This window comes from Sturnira hondurensis, unplaced genomic scaffold (genome assembly GCF_014824575.4).
Source record: "Sturnira hondurensis isolate 20B ecotype Veracruz unplaced genomic scaffold, ASM1482457v3 Scaffold0001532, whole genome shotgun sequence".
In the NCBI taxonomy this organism is placed as follows: Eukaryota; Metazoa; Chordata; class Mammalia; order Chiroptera; family Phyllostomidae; genus Sturnira; species Sturnira hondurensis.
The window spans coordinates 232762-255053 of record NW_028074163.1 but is presented as its reverse complement, the minus strand read 5'-3'; the positions used below and the strand labels follow the sequence as shown (position 1 = coordinate 255053).

The 22292-nt window shown below is 39.4% G+C and overlaps 1 protein-coding gene across 1 annotated transcript in view; it reads left to right on the top strand.

Moving 5' to 3' along the window:
- Positions 1-22292, top strand: part of MAP2 (microtubule associated protein 2) — a 258006-nt gene that overhangs the window by 48434 nt on the left and 187280 nt on the right. Inside the window, exon 2 of the mRNA XM_037029602.1 lies at positions 18030-18079. The gene's annotated coding sequence lies outside the window, so the exon portion shown is untranslated. The remainder of the gene's footprint in view (positions 1-18029; positions 18080-22292) is intronic.

The following is a 22292-nucleotide window of genomic DNA, read 5'->3' as shown; positions in this document are numbered from 1 at the left end:
AAAAAAGAGGACAACCAGAGCAACTAAATATGAATAAATCACACTGTAATACAGAAGTATGGGTCTATCTTTAAAAAAATTCAGTTAAAAATAAAGACAATAAAAAGTAAAACAAGTGTTTTTCTTTCCATTGCTTCAGCGACATGCACACGAGGCTTACTGTCTGTCTAAAACTCTTTATAATTGTACTTAGTGGAGGGAAAGAGAGTATTAGGTTATTCTTGAATCATAGCAAAGTGGACTTTTAATGCCTATTTCAGTCTGTCTCTGCCTCCATCTAGGTTTCCTTCTCTTCCATCTCTTTTTTGTTTACCCTTCCTTCCACTCCAACAGCTGTGACTTTAAAGCTTTGGCTAGATTAGTCTCTCTACTGCCCTTGGGACCCCTCAGGGTGAAGTTTTTAGCAGAGCATGGTTTGGATCGGTAGGTGGGGGAGGAACAGGCAAAAAGATCACGGCAAACCTGTCATTACTACTACAGTCTCCCGTAAGGCAAGGACACAGCTTACTGTGGTCAGGAGCCTGCCTTCTGAACTCCAGCAGCGCAGGTCCAAGTCCTGGTGTGCCCCTTTCCTGTGACCTTTAACCTTTACCTCCTAGTATCCTTATCTTTAAGGGGGCTGAACATACATTGACTATGCCCTAGGATCATGTGAGGTAAAGTATCTAGAAGAGTGTCCAGTGCAGGATACTCAGTGCGCATTAGCTTACAGGTATTTATTGAACTCAAAGCAAATGTTTAGTGTTGCCCAGTCTTCAAAATGCTCCTGGATATGGACATACAACTTGCAGACCCTCACTGGAGAAGAACGTGAAACGTGAACAGTAAGAGCCGGTTGTGTTGTGGACACCCGGCGCCTCAGAACTACTTTGTCTCTCTCATTGCATGGCTCACTTTCCCAGCGTATGCCAGGCAGGCACATGTAAATAATTTAGTTTCTGCTGCTGTTTATCATACATTATTAAAATACCAACTTGCAGTGGCTGCTAGCTTCAACTCACTGTAAGGTTCTACATTTTTACTTTGTTGGTAAGTTTCCTGTTTCTTTTGTGGATTTATCAAAACATAACTTATTTTAGTGATTGTCCTGGGACCTTTGTGTTAAATTTAAGGGAATTGCCCATATTTTGACCGGGCGTCCTCACTGTAAATGGGATGAAATTAAATAAGCTTTGGAGACTCTTCAAGGGTTTGCGACAACTTTGTGAAGAAGTGTCTGGCACTCGCTCAGTCGTGCAATCTTACCGAGTTGCTTTCACTTAGGCAGTTTTATTTATTGAGAAGCAATGATAATTGACAAAAGAAGGACTTCTGTAGGTTTTCATTGAAATCGGCATAGGTATCTGCTGAAATAATATTACTATATTATATAATGCACAATCATACATAATTTATGTGAATCTTCATTATAGCAAGTGCAGTGACATTTACACTACTTCTTTAATGTAAATATACTTTAAGTCATATTACTATTTGCTTAATATATAGGGACTGTGTCAATAAAGATAATTTTTCAAACAACTGTCTAGGATTAGACACTCAATAAAGAAAGAGTATAAAATCTGAAGCTCAAATATGTGGTACTTAGATTTGCTTTGTTAGTGCCTGTCTTTCAAAGTAACAATGCTGATCTCGGAGAGTTCTCTGAGCCAAAAGCATAATACAGGATGAGTAATAAGAGCCTGGAACCAACAAATTATAGAAAAATTCAGAGATTGTGGTAATTAATTTCCAGCTTGAAGTGGAAAATAGCATAACTGCACTATATAAAACAGTATTTTAGTTTTCAGTGTTCTATCACTGCCCCCCTCCCAAAGCAGCCAAATACATTTTTAACTTTGTTAATGAAGTTTCTGAGAAAGGCTTGGTAAATTATTACCTCTCTCAGCCTCATCAGGTGCAGTCACTGAGCATCCCAACCTTGAGGTGCTAGGAGGAAATCCAAATGATTTCTGTACTGTTGAATCCATGAACCTGTTTCATTACAGCTGCTGTTTCCCGGGCTTTACTTGTGTAAGTCACATGAATTTAGTTAAGATGTGACAGACAAAGCGGTATTTGACATTTTTCACAATTTTTCTTACCCTTTCTTACCTAATAATGTACATACTGAAGTAGCTGCCAGGCTTTTAGTGACATCTGAATGCTAAGAGTAGTTAATAAAACTTAGAATCAGTAGATGATTGTTGTATCAAAGGGCAAGCATGAAAACGTTCTGGCAAAGATGAGAGCCTTCCTCAGGAAAAGAGAAAAATGAAACTTTAGGATATAATAATATCATCTTCTAGGTTAGTAGACTCCACTTACTACTGTCACCAATTGATTTTATTAACTGGAACCTTTTATTCCATTTGGAGGTTAATTACGAGATTCTATTACAGTTTACACAGGGACAATGAGACTGTGGTATACTTTTAGTTCTTTTTTTAAATATTAATCTTCACATGAGGATATGTCTATTGATTATGGAGAAAGAGAAAGAGAGAGAGAGACAAAGAGACATCAATGTGAGAGAAACATCAATAGGTCGCCTCCCTTATGTGCCCCCACCAGGGCTCGAACCCACAACCTAGATATGTTCCCTAATGGGGATCGAATTCACAACCTTTTTGGTGCATGGACAATGCTCTAAGCAACTGAGCTACTTGACCAGGGCTACTTTTTCTTCTTACACATTTAATCTTGGGTAGCGTTAAATTGCTGACTGAGTCTGTGGATGGATACCTGGTGAAATATATTCATACGTTCTTACAAGCCAGCATTGCTATATTTGTAGTTGAAATCCTGTATTATTTGCTGAGAAAAGTAACTTGCAGTTGAATGATCTAAAGCTTTTTTTTTCTTTATCATATACTTATGTTATATTCCATGGGCAGGCACTGACCAAACATGAGCCTGCTTTGTATATCAATCAAAACAAAATATTTGAAGTTAGTAAGATTTGCTATCAGTATTTACCCATAATAATCATGATCTTTCACCTGTAAATAGAAAAAAACTTAAATGAGTTTCAACTAAAATAAAAAGAAAAATAACCAGAGCACTACTGGTACAGGATCCAGGTTTTCCAGTGTTATTGTTTTATCAGTCATGTTACTCTTGCTCTCCCATCCTTGTGTTTCTTGCCTTTCTGTCTCCCTCTCTCTCTGTGCTTCTAACCTTTATCCCTGCAGACCGCTCTCCCTGCCTCATTCTCTCTCTGCCCCTGTGTTCTGCTTCCTCTTGAAGTACTGGCTTCATCCTGAGGCTTTTTCTTCATGGTGAAAGACAAGTAACAGTAGCTTCAGGCTGATGTGATTGTAAAATGTAATTAACCCTGCAGAAAAGAGGTAGTCTCCCATGCGGCACTCATATATTGGGGCAGACTCCTTTTGGCTTCTGTCACAAATTGGGTTTCTATGAGGACAGAGACAGAGTAAACTTACAGGAGATTTTTTGGGTTCAATGTCTGTGCAAGAGAGAAGAAGGAAAGTGGACTGAGCAGAAGGAAAAATTGACCTGCCCTGCCAACCTAGTGACAGCATCCCCCAATGAGAGAATTACTTTCAGAGTTGCCTCCCACTGGGTGAAAATGGCTGGGTCTTCACATCACTGGATGTGGGCCATGTAGGGAAAGGAGGCAGTCTCTTCAGGGGCCCAACACACAGCATCCTCTATTGACAGCACTTCCAGCAGCTGGAGCATACGTTTTTCAGCAAAAGATCCCAGCGTTCACTCCAGCCCAGGTCCCAGCTGTCAACCCATCAGTGTGTCCAGAGAACAGAGTCTGTGAATGGACCTCTCCTGTCCTATAGCTGAGGCTGGGGTGGGATTAGATTGTGTCAACCCCATCTAAAGCGTGTAAAATTGGCTTCTACCAAAAAGTTGAACTCAGCTCCAGAAGAAGAAAAGGGAGGTGTAATACATAAATAGGTAAATGCAATATGAAAATATAACTAAGAACCCAGAAACACCAATCCAAAAGAACCTATCCACCCCGATGTTCATAGCAGCACAATTCACGATAGCCAAGAGTTGGAAGCAACCTAGAGGCCCATCAGTAAATGACTGGATCAAAAAGCTATGGTACATTTACACAATGGAATTCTATGCTGCAGAAAGGAAGAAGAAGCTCCTACCTTTTGCAACATTATGGATGGAACTAGAGAAGATTATGTTGAGTGAAATAAGGCAGGCGGTGAAAGACAAATACCATATGATCTCACCTTTAACAGGAATCTAAACAACAAAACAAACAAGCAAGCAAAATATGACCAATGACACTCAAGTATGGAACAGGCTGACAGGGTCCAGAGAGGAGAGGGGAGAGAATCATAGGGGAAAAGGGGAGGGACTCACATGAATAAGTATGAAAGACACATGGACAATAATTGGGGTGGGAGGTGGAGGTGGGAGGGAGGTGGGGAGCACTGGGGGGGCAGGGCAGGGAATATAGAACAAAAAACTGTACTTGAATAAGAATTAAATAAAAATAAATAAAATTCCTGGAAACTAAAAAAAATATACATATATATATATAAATATGAAAATTCAATATGAAAATTCTTGACTTAGGTTCCTTAATTATGAAGCCAGGTTGTCTTTAGGTTTTTTTAAATAAAGGGAAGAATGATAGTAGATTTTTATTCAAAACATAGAATTTGGTTATTTTTTAGTTTTAAAATTATCCTCCCTTGTGTTATTAAATATTTATGAGCTCACAGTGTAACCTAAATAAAAGGAGAGCCAGCTTCATGAATGCTTGTTCATATAGCATGTATATTAAAGTGTTTCCTGAGTTAACATACAGGATCTGGCATAAATAATACCCCTTTTACATGACAAAATCTTTTATTAAAAATCATAAGCATGCCATTCTGTAACATAATATCACTCAAGCACACTCATAACACTCAAGCACACCATACGCCATTTTACATGAACTGTTCATATTAAAACTATAAATTGTGCCCTGGCTGGTGTAGCTCAGTGGATTGAGCGCGAGCCTGTGAAGCAAAGGGTCGCCGGTTCGATTCCCAGTTGGGGCACATGCCTGGGTTGCGGGCCAGGTCCCCAGTAAGGGACACATGAGAGGCAACCCCACATTGATGTTTCTCTCCCACTCTTTCTCCTTCCCTTTCCCTCTCTCTAAAAAATAAATAAATAAAATATTTTTTTAAAAAACTATAAATTGTTACACCCATATCATTACCCTACCAACCACAGTCAAGCAGTAACAACTTCAGCTGGACCCTATGTATATAAGAATCCTGTTTGTTTTCAAAATAATGTATTCTTTTTCATACATATTAACTTACATGACCATGAAACTTTTTAAAAAATAGAGCATGCTGCAAGGGAATGATATTTAAAAAGTTAGAGTTATTTGACCAAAATCTCAAAGACAGCAGTACAAGGAGTGTTGGCACCCCATCTGTTTATACTTAAAAACCAATACTCGTGGTTGCCCGGTGGAGCTTGATCGTGCGTCTGAGTTCTCCGAGCAGACTGTAGCTCCTGGAAAGCAGAGTGCTGGTGCTCTGCCTGCCTCGTGTGTCTTAGATCACGTAACATCCAACCCTGCCCAGGGTGGGCGCACAGAAATATATGCGTAAGTGAATGTGTCAGTAACTTATTTCTGCTGATTTAAAAATAATAATCATGGGGAGTCAGGGCTTATGTTAAGTAAAATGTCACCATCAGAAATTCAATGCCAGCTTCATTGACTTTAGTGTTAGTCTATCAGAGTGAATCTTAATGAAAACCTTTTCCATTTGACACATGGAGGTTTAGGTTAATACATTATTAGTAAGGACAAGCATCAGTCATAAGACACAAACAGAGTTGTACAAACATGTTATAGAAGAAGAAAATTCATTTATTGAGCCTCTATTATATGCTAGATTTTCTGTTAGGCTCTGTACGTACATGATCTTATATAATCCTCAAAGAACTCTTGGAAACAGGTGTTGGTATTCCCATTTTAAAGACGAGAAAACTGAGGCTCAGACATTTTTGGAACACTAACTGGTTGGAAAATTATAGGATTCAGACATACAGTTTCAGCTCTTTTTGTCATACCAGCTATCTTGAACTTTTGTTTTTTTATAAGATTAAAAATTGTTTGTAGTAGTAAAATTTGAATTCTAATATAGTATATGATAGTGGTCTGATTAAAATGAACTGTTTGCCAGCTGACAGTGACCAGAGGGGAGAGGGGAGGGAATTTCAGGGGAAGGGGGAAGGAACTAGTATAAAGGACACATAGACAGTAATAAGGCAGGACTGGAGACAGGAGGGAGGTGGGGAGGGCGGGGGTGGGCTTGGATGGGGGATATGGGGCAGAAAACTATACTTAAACAACAGTTTTAAAAAGAGGAAAAAAAAGAAAAAATGAACTGTTTACCTTTACCGAGTCATAGCTTGTTTTTATGGAAATATTACCACATTAAACAGGCGATAATTGTCCTATTATTTCTATCATTATTACCTTGTTATTGACACAAGATAAGTCAGAGAGTGGGTTTTAATTATTATTTTTTTAGAACTCGGTTTCAGAGACACAGAGTTAAAAGTTCACAAAGCAGTGTATTTAGAAGTGGAGTCACGCAGGTGTTCTTATGGTTTTGTTAAATACCCTAAACTGTGGATGCTACACTGATGACTATAAGTGTGACCTGAAATTCTGTTTTTAGAATATTATTTTTTTTAATTGGAGTATAATTGACATTCAGTATGTTCAGGTGTGCCACGTAGTGATTCAACATTTGTATAAATTTTGAAATGGCCAACACAATAAGCCTAGTTACCATCTGCCACTTTACAAAGTTGATACAATATTATTGACTATATTCCCCATACTGTACATTACATCCCCATATAGAATATTTTAATGCATGAATTTTATACCATGACCACAGAAAAATATTGTATAAAGAATGTTTTCCAAATATTTTGCTTATATTTCGAATCCCAGATATAATGTATATTTATTAAAGAAAACTCAATAACACAGAAAAGTGAGATAGATCTAAAAGAAGAGAAAAATTTCAGCACTGAAAAATGTAACTTGTTTCAATGTTGATTTTATTATTAGTGGTTATACCAAGATTCACTGGCACATTTACTTTTTGTGGAAAAACATAGTTTCTTGAAATCACTTACTATATTTTGTTGGTACAGTGTAACTATTATGCTTCCTGTTTATATATAAGAAAAATATGCATTTTGAAATTTGAGGCCAAAATACCAGAATTCACTGTTCAATGTCCCTTAAGGCAATGCCAGAGTGTGTAGTAATCTTTTGAAAAATTTCTAAATCATGTCACTGTGTTTTGCCTTCAGAAAGCGCACTCCATTTACTTTTAACAATCCTTTTGTCACAGGGAAGAGTAATAGAATGTGTGGAGCCTGGAAAGGTGGGTAGCAGCTGGGAGAGATTTTTTGTCAAGGCCTCCGAGCCCTTCCAGAAGGTTAACTATGCAGCATTTTGTGCCAGTGTCCTCTGCTTTGCCCAGGTTATCTGCCCATCAGGAAACTTGGAGCTGGACCTCACTGTGCTCCTGACCATTCAGACACCTTAGGACATTCCTTTAGTCTCCTGACGCTTGATTCTCTTTTCTTAGTCTAAGAGTAAGGGCCCTACACCGTCTCGTCTTCCTAAGTATGACATAAAGAAAAATTGGTTTGAGTGTGGAAACAAATGATTTTAACTCTTGTGGGTGCCTGCCGTTGGTGCTGGCTGTGCAAACGATGAGCTGCCGGCCCTGAGCTCGGCCCGAGTGCAGAAGCCTAGGCTGCCCCCTTTCAGCAGGAAGGGTTTGCTGGGATGTGGCCAGTCAGCCACGTTTCAGTTTCACCGCCAGGGAGTCAAGGTAGTCTCTTTGAGGCATCATTACACTGAATTGTAATTTCTCAGTACGTTTACTTGGAAATAAATTACTGCAAGTCTGAAAATACTTCTTCTGTGGTTCCACTCGGCCTTTGTGGTAACTTGGCCTCCTTGATTTGGGATGGCCAAAAAAGAATCCCCCTCAATTATTTAAGTGTCCCTTGCCAGCTAGTAGTTGAAAAACATTCTTGTGGAAGAACTGAAACGTCCTTGCTCAGCTCCCAAGGCACATTGTAAGGGGAAGAGGGAAACACAATGGCAATTGTGCGGCAGGACAGTGACCGTGACACACGCACAAGAGAAGTTGGTAATTGGCTTCCTCATTACCGGCCCGGAGAGGCCTTTGACGTTCTCCAACTGCTAAAGAGTGTATATAGTTACTCTGCCGAGGCTCTGTGTCCGTCAATCGCTGAGTGCTCTGAGGAGTGGCAAGGTGACCTGCTCCACGGGTTCGTGCCGGCTGTCTTCTTGTGGGTCACATGGGGCAGCTCCTCGGTGTTGCCTGGCTGCTGTCAAAGCGTGCTCCCTCCCTGCTCCCTGCTTGGAGACGTTATGGACCGACAGGTATTCTGTCAGTGGTGATTCGGAGTAATTTTGTGCCTGGGCTAAGCAAGGAGATTTAATCAATTTATTATTATAAAACCCACCTTCTGTAACTTCTTTTGAAAAAAAATGATTATGAAGTCAAAAGTTTGGAAATGAAATGTATGTTATAATTTGGAAACATTTCATTGCATGATGATATCAGACATTAGGTCATTTGTTTCCCTTTGTTTTTGGATTATTTTCTTCCTTACGTGATATTTGACACTTTGGCAAGCTAACAATTGAGGGTAGCCCATTACTAAAGATTACCTTTCATGGGGAAGCAGGTGTCATGCCTGAGAGCCAGCTGAATCTAGGTCAACAGAGGGATCTTAGTTCACAGGGTTAAGCAGGACTGTACATGGAAGAACTTCAAGACCTCCGCTTGTAGGATGTTAGTTTTTGTATTGGCCCCGACAGCACCACTGAAACCGGACACTAGTTCCAGGACTGCTTTTTCTGTACTTTCAGAATTCACACGAATGTGTTATGTTTATGCTTTTTAACTGAAGGACAGTTTGTTCCCCTTTGAAAGGGCATCAGGTGAGGGGCTAGCTTTCCGGCTTTGATAAAAGTCGTTTCAGCCTCTCCTTCTCTCTGGCTGCTGAAATTGGAGCTAGAGAAAGCGCCCGAGCATCGCTCACTCACTCTGCCCTCACCCTGCTGCACTATCCTTGCAGCCCTGACTCTCTTACGCATTTGTGTTTCAAGGGAGGAACTCGAGTTCCAAGAGGACAGGAACCTTGTTGATAACTTACTGGCCGCTTCTGTATCTCAGTCTCTAGAAAAGTGCGCTCCACGAAGCAGGTATTCCAAAGTCGTTGGTAGAAACAGCGAACAGCTAACTCCCGAGTGTGCCCCATGTGCTTGGGAAAACGTCCTCAGAGGAAAATAATGATGAAGCTGCATCTGGGATCACGATCAGGCCATCAACATTCCGTTTAGCTATGCAGCGGTAGTTCTGTCATACTGACAATTAAATCGACATGATTGGGAATTTAACCACCACCTGAAATGTGTTCCATATAGATTTAAATAAATGGCTGAAAAAATGTATAAGTCTAGGACTGCCTAAATTATAGGGAAAAGATGTACACTTAATTTAAGCTATTTTCATTCCACTATACCTGGGGCGGGGGGAAGGAAAGCTTTAACCCTTGATTACTGTAGTTGAGGGATGATGGAGTCTGAGAAAGTACTTAGCATTTAACCTGTGGTAACAGCAGATCTGTTTCCTACATTAGTGCTTTTTGACTTACAGGAAACCCTAACTTTTACTGCAGTTACATTTGTTCCAGACATACGATTTCTCATTTTATTATGTGTAAATTCTGACCTCTGTTTTGGGTCTCTTGTATATAACATGAAATGCAACACGAATATTAAAATGGATGAGAATGTTCTTTATAAGAAGTGGTTCTGAGGTCAATCATTTTGTACCTCTTTCTGGGATTTGCAATTTTTAAATTATGCTGGAAATGAGTTATAACAACATGTAGGAGCTAAGTGCACCGGATTCGCCCTGGAGAAAGTCCCCGATGCAGAGAACCAGGTCCAGAAATGTGTGGCATGTTTCAGTGGGCTTGTGAGTACCTCACCGGAGCTTTCAGGAAATTAGAGCTTTGGGGAACTGATTTACTTTACTGTTTAAGGATTACCCGTAGCTGTGTGTTTTCCTTTGAATTGAGGGTTTCGCTGAGATGGGAAAATAACCTCTTGGTAGGGCTAGGAGACTGTGTACTTTTCCGATCAGAGAAAAATCTAGGTTGTGGCCTTAATCTTAAAAAACATCCTGGTGTTAGACCCAAGAAACATGGTGCCTGTTTGATGGGCACCTTTTGTGTGTCCCACCCCCTTCCAAAACTCAGCTGTGAATCCAAGAATTAATGAGACGGCACTCCGATCAAGGTTTTGAATAAATAGTAATGTCTTCACTTTTCTATAAAGCCATTTCAAAGGAAACCTCAGATTTTAAAGACTGATGATTTGAGTGAGTAGATAGGTTTCATAGTGCAAGAAATAAGCTTATTGGCTCTTGCAGATTCCATCACCACTCGACTGGACTACATCAGAATAAACGCAGTGCTATTCCCGTACACTGCAGGTCTCAAGTAACTCACACTCCTTACACGTCTGTGTTTACATAGTATACATAGTATACATAGATACTATGTCTATGCCTAACCTGGATAAAATAACAATGACAAAGAAAAGAAGAAAATCAAAAGGACCTGGGATGAGACCATGAATGGCCTTTTTGCCATAGACCTTTCTGGTGGTTTCAGGAAAAATTTCTTAAAAAATAAATACTGCCATCTTCCAACATTTTTGTACCACTGTAAAATTCTTAGAGCAGGAACTGCAGGAGAATATTTCAAAACAAAAGTTGTCATTTCTTTTCTTACAGTTTTTCCAGAGCATGCTTACTCATATCATGTCTGCCTGAATTCAAACATACAGGAATATACATACCAGTGAGGAAAACCCATCGATGTCCCCACTTAAAAACAAAATATGAAAAAATATACGGTTGACACTTGACAACATGAGGGTTAGAGGCACTGACATCTGCAGCCGTCAAAACTCTGTGGTAACTTTTGAATCCCCCCAAACTTATCTCATAGCCTGCTGTTAATTGGGAGCAGGTCTTATCGATAACATACACAGTTTGCATATTTTGGATGTGTTTTACATATTATATCCTTACAATAAAGTAAGCTAGAGAAAAATGGTAAGAAAGTCATAAAAAGGATACATTTATAGTACTGTGTGTATTACTGAAAACCTCTGTGTATAAGGGGGCCCGTGCACTTCCAACTTGTGTTGTTCACACCAGATACTGTGATCTCTTCCCTCATCCCAGAGATGTGTGCATTGGGCGAATGCTGTCTAAGTTGTCTGCCGAGTGAGTGTGGGTGTGTGTGGCCCTCTGATGGAGGGTGTCCTGTCTAGGGTTGCTGCCTGCCTTGTACCCTGAGCTGCCAGGAGAGGTTCTGGCTACCTGAGACTCTGAACTGGAATAAGTGGGATGGAAAATCGTTCTCTCACTTGGTTTTATTCATCTTTCTTAAATGTATGTATAGCTCACATTTATTTCAATGTTTAATGTTAGAAGTGTTTGGGGTTTTTGTTTAGAAATTTGGTGATTTGTTTTTGACCAGAAATAAGAGCTAGGATCTTAACCCTTGTTTATATCAATTAGCCAATGGGTTGTGTCTTTTGCCTAGAGTTACAGTTTCCAAAAACCTATTGGGGATGTGAGGTGAGGACTTCCTGTGCTATAGTTTTCATAAAACACATTCCATAACTGAGGCATTTGAAAGTTCTTCACTTTGAATGTGCACTTATTATTATTTCTAGTTCCGGCACTGCTTGCTCTTTTTTCCTGTGTTGTGACATAGATGGGTAAATTAGAGATAATTTCCCAGCATGGAACTGGTCCTCTTGGCCTTACTCTCTATTTGTAGCCAGTGTTGGAGCAGCTAGAGTGAACCTGTCAGAGTACAGAACATTCTATTAAGAGGCAGACCCAGTGCCTAGCTTCCTATGATGTTGTTGTATATGAATAATACAAGGTGCAGAGGTGAAATGAGTTGGAGTGCCCATGACTCAGCCTCTTTTTCGGGGGGTGACTCATTGCACACTTATGTATCCCTGACTTTGTGCCACATACCACGTTAAGTGCTGGAGATGTAAGTGTGGATGTGCCGGGTCAAGGGCCCAGAGCAGCCCGCAGTCGGGGAAGGCAGAATATGGCATTCATGAAGGACAATGTGGGCTTCCACACAGCCAGTATTCCATTAATGTTATAGCTATTTGTTAAGGCAAAATGGGAATAAATATTTAACAATGGGGGCTGGCTACTCAACCTAATTCTGTGATTTGGAACATGTACATAATAACATGTCTGATTCTATCTGGATATATTTTAGCCCAATTATATCAGCACAATTTTCATTCCTTTTTATTTTAACTTTCACTAAGATTTCACTCTTTTGCACGTCACATGAAGTCAGATGCTCCGTGAATAGGCTCATTGCCTGATGAATGACTTCCCCTTAGTGTCCTGTAGGAAACGGAAATTTACTCTAACAAAAAACCAAAACCAAAAAAAAGCCTGTCATTATCTCCTGTTGCTCAGCAACCTAACCTGATCTTCCTTCAGCCTTTCCTGTTTTTAAGAATGACACCTTCTTCCTGGGAGGTGACCTCAAACCCTTGGTGCCTTTTTTCTGTCCTGTGCCGTTCGTAACCACCCAACCCAAGCCCACGGGTTGCCCATTGCTGTGGACTGAGTTGTGTTGAAGCCCTAAGCCAAGTGTGATTGTACTTAGTGATAGGCTTTTAGGAGGTAGTTAATATTAAATAAGGTCACCAATGCGGGGCCCCAGTTTGACAGTGACCATGTGAGAACATAGCAAGAATGTCTACGAGCCAGAAGCCAGGAGGAGAGGGCTTTTTTTTTTTTACTAGAACCAGGTCAAGCTGTTACCCTGATCTCAGACTTTCAGCCTCCAGAACTGTGACAAAATATGTGTCTATTGTCTAAGTTGCCCAGTCTCTGGCGTTTAGTTATGGCAGCCGGGATGGGCCAAGACGCTGGCCCGAGTGGTAGTCAGCATTCTTCCTTCTTTGTACTGACCCCAGCTCTACCAGTCACATGGACTTCTGAAGGAGTAGGTCTCCTCTGCTTTAATCTCTTCTCAGCTCTGATCCAGTCTACACAGCGTTGCCGATTAAATGTCCTAATTATGCAATTGTTGGATATAAAACCTTCAGTGGTTCACGGTAGTGCACAAAATTAAACATATTTAATGACATGACCTCCTTCACTTGTCATTCAAGTTCTTTACTCCTTATACAGACCCAGCCTACCCTTTCACCAAGTTACTCCTCCTGTCTGTTACTCCAGCCAGGTAGGGCTGCAGGAGTTATTCCAAACATCCCCTGGGCTTTGCTTCTTTCATTACTTTGTTTCTGCTGACTTCGCTGTCTGAGTTGGTCTCCTTCCCGTTCTATCCACGCCCACTAATCAAAATCCTTTGCCTTTTCAAGGTCCAGCTCAAATGCACCTTCTGTGAATCCTTATCTCTATAATAGGATTTCATTTTTTTCTTCTTTGATCTCTGGGAGCTTTTTACTGGTATTTCTTTGTGCAAGCAGGCGTTTACTGCTTTGTGCCATGTCTGTTCATAACCACCTCTGTCCCACTAGATTCTAAGTAAGCTCTTTGAGGACAAGGAACTTTGGATCCCTGACATATTAAATAATGCTATTAAAGAGACAACTTCTATGTATTTTAAAAATATAAAGATTATAGACAAAAACACAAATTTATTTTAAAACATAGAATTGATTTTTAATTTGGTTTGCAGCTACAATATTTCCTACATCTGTATCTGTAAATTGAAACTGATGCCGTAACTTTTTTGTTACTCATGTGGTAAGTTTCTGTAAATTGAGACTCGGGTGTCACTTTAAGAAGGGAGAAGAACAGGAAACGTGAAAGGTGGCTTTTCAATTGACAGTTGACCTTGATAATCTAATAGCTAAAATATGTCTGACATTTTCAATTTTTACTTCTTGTGAGGTGTAACCAGGCATATGTAAACTTGTTAGAGGGTTTATAATTTCATCTGACCTTCACAATATGATTTATAATACCTAGGTATGAGATCATGTCTCACTGGAAAAAGAAAAAAAAAAAAGCTTTATCGATTAACTCTCAAGATTGTTTTCTGACCATTCCTTGTGTGTGTGCACACACATAAAGAGACAGCGGATGGCCCAGTGGTGCTTTTAAAATGCTGATGAGTTAAGCTGCCCAGGAGCAGATGCTGAATCCCATTGATAAGAATTTCATTTGAGTTATGCTTAGGGCATTGTTTAGCAAGATACGACACAAAAAGTCTTGACCCCTGTGTTTGAAATGGCAGCTGTTCACAGTGAGGACTGAGCCTCAGGGCTACATCAGTCTTCACTCTTCTGTGCCTATTTGCTCCATAACTGGGTTGGGTGGGGGTGAGTCCCGAGTGTTGTTTATAAAGCAGCTGCTCTTGGTGCTAAAATTGGAAGTGCTCCCCTTTACGAAGTGAAAAGCACACAAACAAAAACCCCAGGAGAGCCTGAGTCCACCAGGTCAAAAACAAATACCTCTCTTCCCTCAGAACTTGGTTTCTGTGAAATATTTTTGATGCTGGTTAGGTGGGGCAAGGATGGGATTTTTTTTCTTAATTCTGCCCAAAGAGGAATTTGACCAAGCATCAGAAAAGTGCAACTCTAAGCACCTTCATTTATGTGACAGATACGTATCGAGACTCTTCTGTGGGCTTTCTGATGCTCTTCCCTTGCTGAGCCTACGGGTCCAAACACAAGGTTTGCAAATCAAAAACAGCATCGATATTTTCAATAAAGTTTGTATTTGACTTACACTGCATTCAAAGAAAAAACCCAGAAGTTTTGGAGATGGGGCTAGGTGGAGGGTAGTAGTGGGGACAAGCTGGACTGTTTCCCCAGGTACGCTATGGAACATAAAGCCCGACTTTTGAGTAATCATTTTGTTTGTACTGTGAAAGTCTATATTCAAAGTGCATGGAGAAAAGATAAAATCCAATCTATTTAAAAGAATATTAAAGACATCAGGACATTGGTCTAGGTGAGGCCCCAAAACTCTGAACAAGAAGTGGCTGCAGGTACACGGTTGACTGAGATGTATAACTGCCCCTGGACATGCGGTTTTCCCAGGGCTCCAGGCAATGAGGATGCCACCTCTTCTCAGGGACCGTGTGGTCTTCCCAGTGCTTCAGGCAAGGAGGGCACCACCTCTTCTTACAGACTGATCAATGATAATTAGCGTGGTGAACAGATACTGAGGGGAAGCAGAGTTTTGCCACCCCAAAACATTCTGTATACAGTATTGAGTATTTTAAGCTGGTTAGTTTTAAGAAACAAAGGACTCATAAATAACCTTTGACCCTTCCTTTTACCTGCCTGAAGGAAGGAAGCTATTGCCTTATAGTATAAACTAAGTGTGGCAGACAGGGACAAAGCAAGCAAAGTCTGTCTGTTAGATTCCCCTTGTTCTGGGTGATCCAGGAAGAATTTGTTTTTCACGTGCTTGCTTTTATCATCCGCCTGTGAATTGCCACCCTCCCTTTTGAAATCCCATACTCCTATTCTCCTTAGCCCAAAATGGCATAGAGGCCTCAAGTGCCCAGTGTGTCCTTGGGCCCCCTATTCTTAGGGAACCCCTGTATGTACATGCTTAACACATTTGGTCATTTTCTCCTGGTTATCTGTCTCATGGCAATTTAGTTATCAGACCAGCCAGAAAAATTTAGAAGAATAGATGGAAGTCATTTTTCAACCCCCATAATACATACATGCAGTGTGCCCACCACTTCTTTCTTGTCTTTTGTCCACTAGCATTCATGTGTGCTCTTTTAATGTCTGTGCACACACACAGAGGTGCACTTGTACACACAGGTATACATGCACACATCAGTGCACACACACAGTCTCTTGGTGTGATGAACCACTGTCCTTCCCACTCTCCTAATGTTTTCTTCTCTTATTTAGGAAAATATTTTCTCTCTCCTTTACCCTCCTTTTGTTAGTTCTTTAAAACTAATCTCTCCTGCTTTTTCTTTTCTTTAGATTTGTTAAATAAAAATGAAACAAAATAAAACAAAACAAATAACTATGCTTAATAGAGACTGTCCCCAACCATTTCAGTGGATGGGATTCTCATTACTTGGTAATTTTTTTCACAGCATCCCTCTGCCAGAAGGACTTCACAGTTTCATTTCCTTGACATCATAAGTATTTATGTCTTAACAACAAGTAACCTTTTGAAAAAATAATACCTGCAAATCTAAAGAAAAATCCTTTCATTTTATACTTAGAATCCTTAGTAATGGATTAATCCCATAATTCCTTAGTAATGGCTTATGTGGCCTGTTTAGTACTGCCCAGCCCACAGACCTGAGTCACATTGGATACTGTCATCCTCATTTCTTATTGCATGTTGGTTTTCATGCAGAGTTTGCTTTCATACCATAAACTCCACCAAACAGCCAATTTTGCAAAGTATGGCCTCATTGAAAGGGATGTGTCATGGTCTAATATTGAAACTGTGAGCTGCTTCAAGCTGGTAATTTGTGTGATGCCCAGTAGATGTTGTTGTCTTTTTCATATATTGAATGTATTTCAGCATTCTGTGAATTTACTGTGGCTTCCTGGTGTACTGTGGTACACAGTTTGGGAACTGTTGGTTTTATAGCTGCCCCCCCATCCCCAAATTGTATCAAAGTAAAATAAGTCAGATGGTTAAAGTGGAAGTAGATATATTAATGCCATTAACCTTGTAAATCTTTCAAAATGTCCCCAAATACTTTTTTTAAATCTCCATAATTTTACCCACCTATCATTTCATTCTTTTGTGATTAAGTTCACTTTCTTAAGTATCTGCCTTAAGATTAAAAATCAAGAATTTCATTTCTAATCATTTGTTGTTTACTAGTACTCCATTTATATTTCAATAAAAATTATATATATTGAAGGTATATGACATGAGGATTTGATATACATATAAATAGCGAAATGGTTAGTACAGTCATGCTGATAACTTATCACCTCATTGGAATATATGAATATTGTTTTAGACTGTTCATTAAATTATTACCTTTATAGGTAGTTATAAACTTACCTTAATTTAGCTTTTGGACTTAATCCAGGAGTCTAATAATGAACCATATCTAATAATGTCATGTGGAACATATTCTAACTTCCAACTGGTTAATTCACATTCAAATGTTAATTCACATTCACATTTCTAGAAGCTAACTGAAGTGTTTTTAAATTGGAGACTTAGCCAGAGATGCGCCCTGCAGAAAATCAGGAATCTCACTCCATGTCATGTTAAAGTTATTGTCGTTCCTAACTGCCCAAAAGACAGCGGACTTTCAGAACAGCGGTTTGGGGATTGCATTGTTCTGGGCTTACCGCCTTTGTTGCTTCCATTTGACACTCCGCCTCTCAGCTGATTGAGTGGTCGTGCTTAGGTATAAAGAAGCAGTGGGACGTTGGATTGGTTGCCTTTGAAATTGTCTTTGGTGATTTTTTTCTTTCCTTTGATCGGATTTTGAAAATCTACAAACCATTTATGGGTATCAACTCAGATTAAGGATCCAAATGCATCAGCTTTATTATTTTTCATTAAACCTCTTTCAGGAGAAATATTAGTACATTAAGTATGGAATGTATTTTTTAAAAAAGTTTGGTTGACATTTTAAAGTGTGAGCATGAGGATTGTTCTACTTTAAATAAACAAAAACTACTGAAGATAAAAATGGGGCCTAACTTAGTCTTCTAATATAGGTCTTCAAGTGAAATCTAGAAAATAATTTTAAGTGTGAAGTTCTATAACTACATAACACCCCCTTGCTGTAGATGAATGTTGTCAGCCAGTACATTTTATGGTACAGGGGACCGAGTAACTGTATCTTCCTCCTGAGGAAAAACTAAATCATTCAACTGATTTATTTTATGGGATGTTTTTCTGTTTATCTTTCAGACTTTATTGATCTGATCCAAGATATCCTGTGACTCCTGGCTGGAATTAAGGTTGGTGATGTGTTTATATTGCTTATGAATAGACTGTGAAATAAAATAGAGGTGCGGAGGCCCTTTGGACAGCTGAGTCAGAGTGGTTTTGCAGAGTGCGATTCAAAGCCGAACTTCAGACTTGGGTTAGTAATGTGTTTTCCTGAGCTGGGTTTTTTTTTTTTTTGGTAGTACTGCAGTCTCGTTGATTACTGATTGTTTCTTTTACCGGTCTTACTAGCTGAATTTTGATTAAATGAAAAGATATAATTCAAACTTACTTATTTAATAACCACACATATCAAAAGAATGATTTCTTCATAAGGCTCGTTCACATTTTAAAGAATGGCTGGCTTTTTGAATTGGCGGAAAAACACTTTGGAAGTCCACAATTTGGCAGTCACATTTCCCGAGGATGGTAGAGTTGAAAAATTGCTTATTAATTGCAAATTTCAGTTCATTAGCAGACTTTTAAGATGTCATTCCTTTTGTCCTATTCTCCTGTTAATTGGTTCTGTGGGAGACCCTAAACCAGCTTAACTGAGTTAGTGTAGCAACAGAGTCAGAGAGGGCACTCACACCAGTGGGCTTCGGATTCCACCCATCCTTTCCATTTTCTTCTCTGAAATGCACATTCAGACTTTAAAAGAAAATAAACCCTGACTGAAAGGAGGACTTTTGTTGCTCCTAAATGAGCAAAGTGCCAGGTATTGCCCATAGTTTTATATATGCTTTTGATGAATAATTTCACATAAAGGAAAGTATTGGCTGTTCTTGTGTGCTTATATGAATCAGTGTCCAGCACATATGAGACTCACGGTACATATGCACCTTCCATGGCCTCAGTTGTGCCCTTGCTCTTCTACCAAATACAACACAGACATGTGCATGCACGCACCACTATTTCTCTGTTTTGTATGCAAGCTGTGTTTTGCTGCCCTTGAAATCTGTATGGATTGTAGCACATATAACATGTTGGAATCATGCCTATTGATAATTAACAGCTTAATAAGGAAAAAAGTAAAATGTTTACACAAGTGATAGTTAAAAGTCTCCATTTGTAACCAGTTCTATTTTGTAACCAGTTCTATTCATATAGTTTGGTGTTGAATTTATTGAGAACACTTAGCATGGCTTCCTTTTACATTCCTTCCTCAATGTATTATGTATAAACATGCACACATTTAGATGTGGAACTTTTGTAAGGCTTTTTGAATTTTTTGCCATTTTTTCCCCCTGCCAGCCCCTAATCATCTGTTAAGCAGAAATTACAAGTAGAATGACATCTTTGGCAAAGTATAAATCTTTGAATCAGAAACATTTTCAATGTACGGAGTTAAGTTTGGATCATTAATATTGCCTTTTAATTGAAAGTAAATTGTATTTTATCTTTTTTTAATTTTTGTTTTATTGTTGGTACGGTCAACGTGGCACCTTGAACTCTCATTTTGCCCACTTTCAAGAAAGAAAAGAACCAAAAAGAAACATATAAAAAGAAAAAAGATTTTGTTAAGTAAAAAAATGGCTGTAAAAGTAATACCCAAAACATTTTTTGTGTCTGATCCTTTCCCCATCTTCCATATGGAGTGTTTCTTGTGGGAATGTGGCCATAATTTAAGTAATTTCTCTGTACTCTGCTGAGTGATATTGTATCTTTATTAAAGAAAGACACTGTTAACAAACAAAGCGGGACATTGCACAATTAAGCGGACTTCCATTTTTCAAAAAAGAAGAAAGTGCTAATGCTATTATATAATCAGGAGCAGGGGGAGAGAAGACACCCTTATGTCTCCTTACTAGTAAGCTTCCCTGTTCTAAGCTTTCCAGAATCAAAACAAACAAGGCTTTGACAAACTATATAGTGGACCTTCAGTACCACTTTGGGGAGGCGTTCCGTGTTCCTTCCAACTTGCTTCATGCTGCTTCACATGTCTCTCAAGCATTTGTTCACACTGTTTATGTTACAGTTATCACTGGATATGTCTTGTCTCCCCTCCCCTCCCCATAGCAGCTGGGATCTTCATCCTTGCTCCTCCTGGTGGGGCCTGGGAGTGGACACCCAGGAAATGCTTATTGTGTGGATAATAAAGATTAGCAACAACAATGAACAATTTTACTACGCATCTGTAAACTAAATACATAGCTCACTATATATGTATACAAGGTCTGTCCAGAAAGTGTCCATCCATGTGATATGAAAAACAGAGACATGTATTGAAGAAGATACAAGATATAGGACACATTGTACATAGGACAATGATGCCTCAGTCCCCTTCAGAGTAGGCACCTTGGGACCTCACGCAGTTCTCGCAGTCACCATCAGCTGCCCTATCGTGTTTTCCTGAATCTTATCGATGGTCTGAATTCTCTTCCCTTTCAAAGATGATTTTAGTTTTGGGAAAAGCCAGAAGTCACAGGGCGCCAAATCTGGGCTATAGGGGGCAAAGTCACCTGGATGATTTGATGTTTTACAAAAAAACTCTGCCTGAGATGTGATTCGTGAGCAGGTACACTGTCATGATGAAGCTGCCAATCACCAGCTACTTATAGCTTTGGCCTTCTGGATCATATGAATAGTTTCCGCAGAGGAATGGTCAAGTTTAACGTTAAGTTTGATGTATATTCATTGCTCCATTCGTTCAGTCATTTGGCCACACAGTACACATGCTCACTCAACAGTGTCTACTGCCCCCACTGACTAGTACAGTGAAGTTGTCATTGTTTACCCATGTGCGTTCCAGTCCATTCTCCTTGGCTGCCAGGTTACATTGATGTCACACAAACTGTTCTTGTTACATTAACAATGGTTGGACTTTTTTTCGGGCAGACCTTGTATATGTAAGTGTATGTATGTTGTAACAAGTATTTATTAACCACTGTATTCCCTCCCTGGCAATGGGCAAAGTTAAGCAAAAAAAGCATAAACAAATCACCCCAAAGGCATTTGAAGCAGTAATAATAATCATTAGGTGTAATTGGAGGATTTAAAATATAAAAGTATAAGAAAAGCAATTGTTTTGTTAATCTACTTTATTTCTACAATTAGCATAATGTAACAGTCATATAGTTATGGATGAAAACATATCTACAATTGTAATGATTGGATTTGTGTGTGACAAAGTGACTTTGAGATTCAGGAAAGATTTGTAGAATGCCAAATTCTTTGTCTACCAATTAAAGGAGAGATAAAAAGCTGCTAGAATCATATTTCAAACTGGAAAGACCAGTTAGTCCCAGGAAAATTTGCTGTTGCTTGTGCAGCTTTCTGAAATCTGAACCATCGTACATACTTATTTTCTCCTTTTTATAAAAATTAATCTTCTCCCATTACAGACATTACAGTAACAAAACACGGTCACGCCATAAGTTGGAATGAGAAATGTGGGGGGAGGCAGAAGGTGGAGGTGAGAGGCAAATGGCAAAGTCACGATTACTTCTCAGTGTTCTCATCCGGCCCCGTGGAATCGCTCAGGAATGTGTGTTTTCAGAATTGCTCTTTGCTTTGACAGAGTCTTGACCTACCGAGGAAATTGGCTCATTGATGCCATGCCACAGAGGACAGATAGTAAAACGCAGCCCAGCAGAAATATCGTAAATAACAAATAATGAATCTGTTTTCTCCATGTGAGAAAAAAATATTACAGCTGATTCTTTTTTCCTTAACTACACGTTTGTAATATCAAGTGGCTACAAAAGACAACTGCTTGGATGTGTTCTCCACACAGACACCGTGCTTATGAAATTAACCCTGCGGGTTCAGTTCACCGACCAGCTAACTTAATTCTTTTCCTGCATTCACTGGGAAGATGACCATTCCAAGGAAGAGCACAGGGGATCTTTTTGTAGACAGTTTACATCAGTGAGGAGAACCACGACTTTCTTTGGGGCCTAGATCTCGTTAGGGCAGTTGAGAGGATATAAAAACTTAAATGCATTTTATTCTGTGTAAGAGGTCCATTCATTTAGAAATTCTTTGTTTCTTTTATAGCCTACTTACTGCAAAGTGGGAACTTGGCGTTATTAAAAGTGGATATGCTTTCTAGTTTCTCAGCTTCTCTACGTGAAGTTTCACCAGTTATTCATCTAAAAATAGAAGACCCCCAATTGCTTAACCGAGAAAGGAATGTAACATATAATTACATGTATATTAGATACATAGATGTGCATGCTGATGTTGGATAGTTTCGCTGGTGAACCATACAAAGTTTTTTCTTTGGGGCGTACTTGGTAGGCC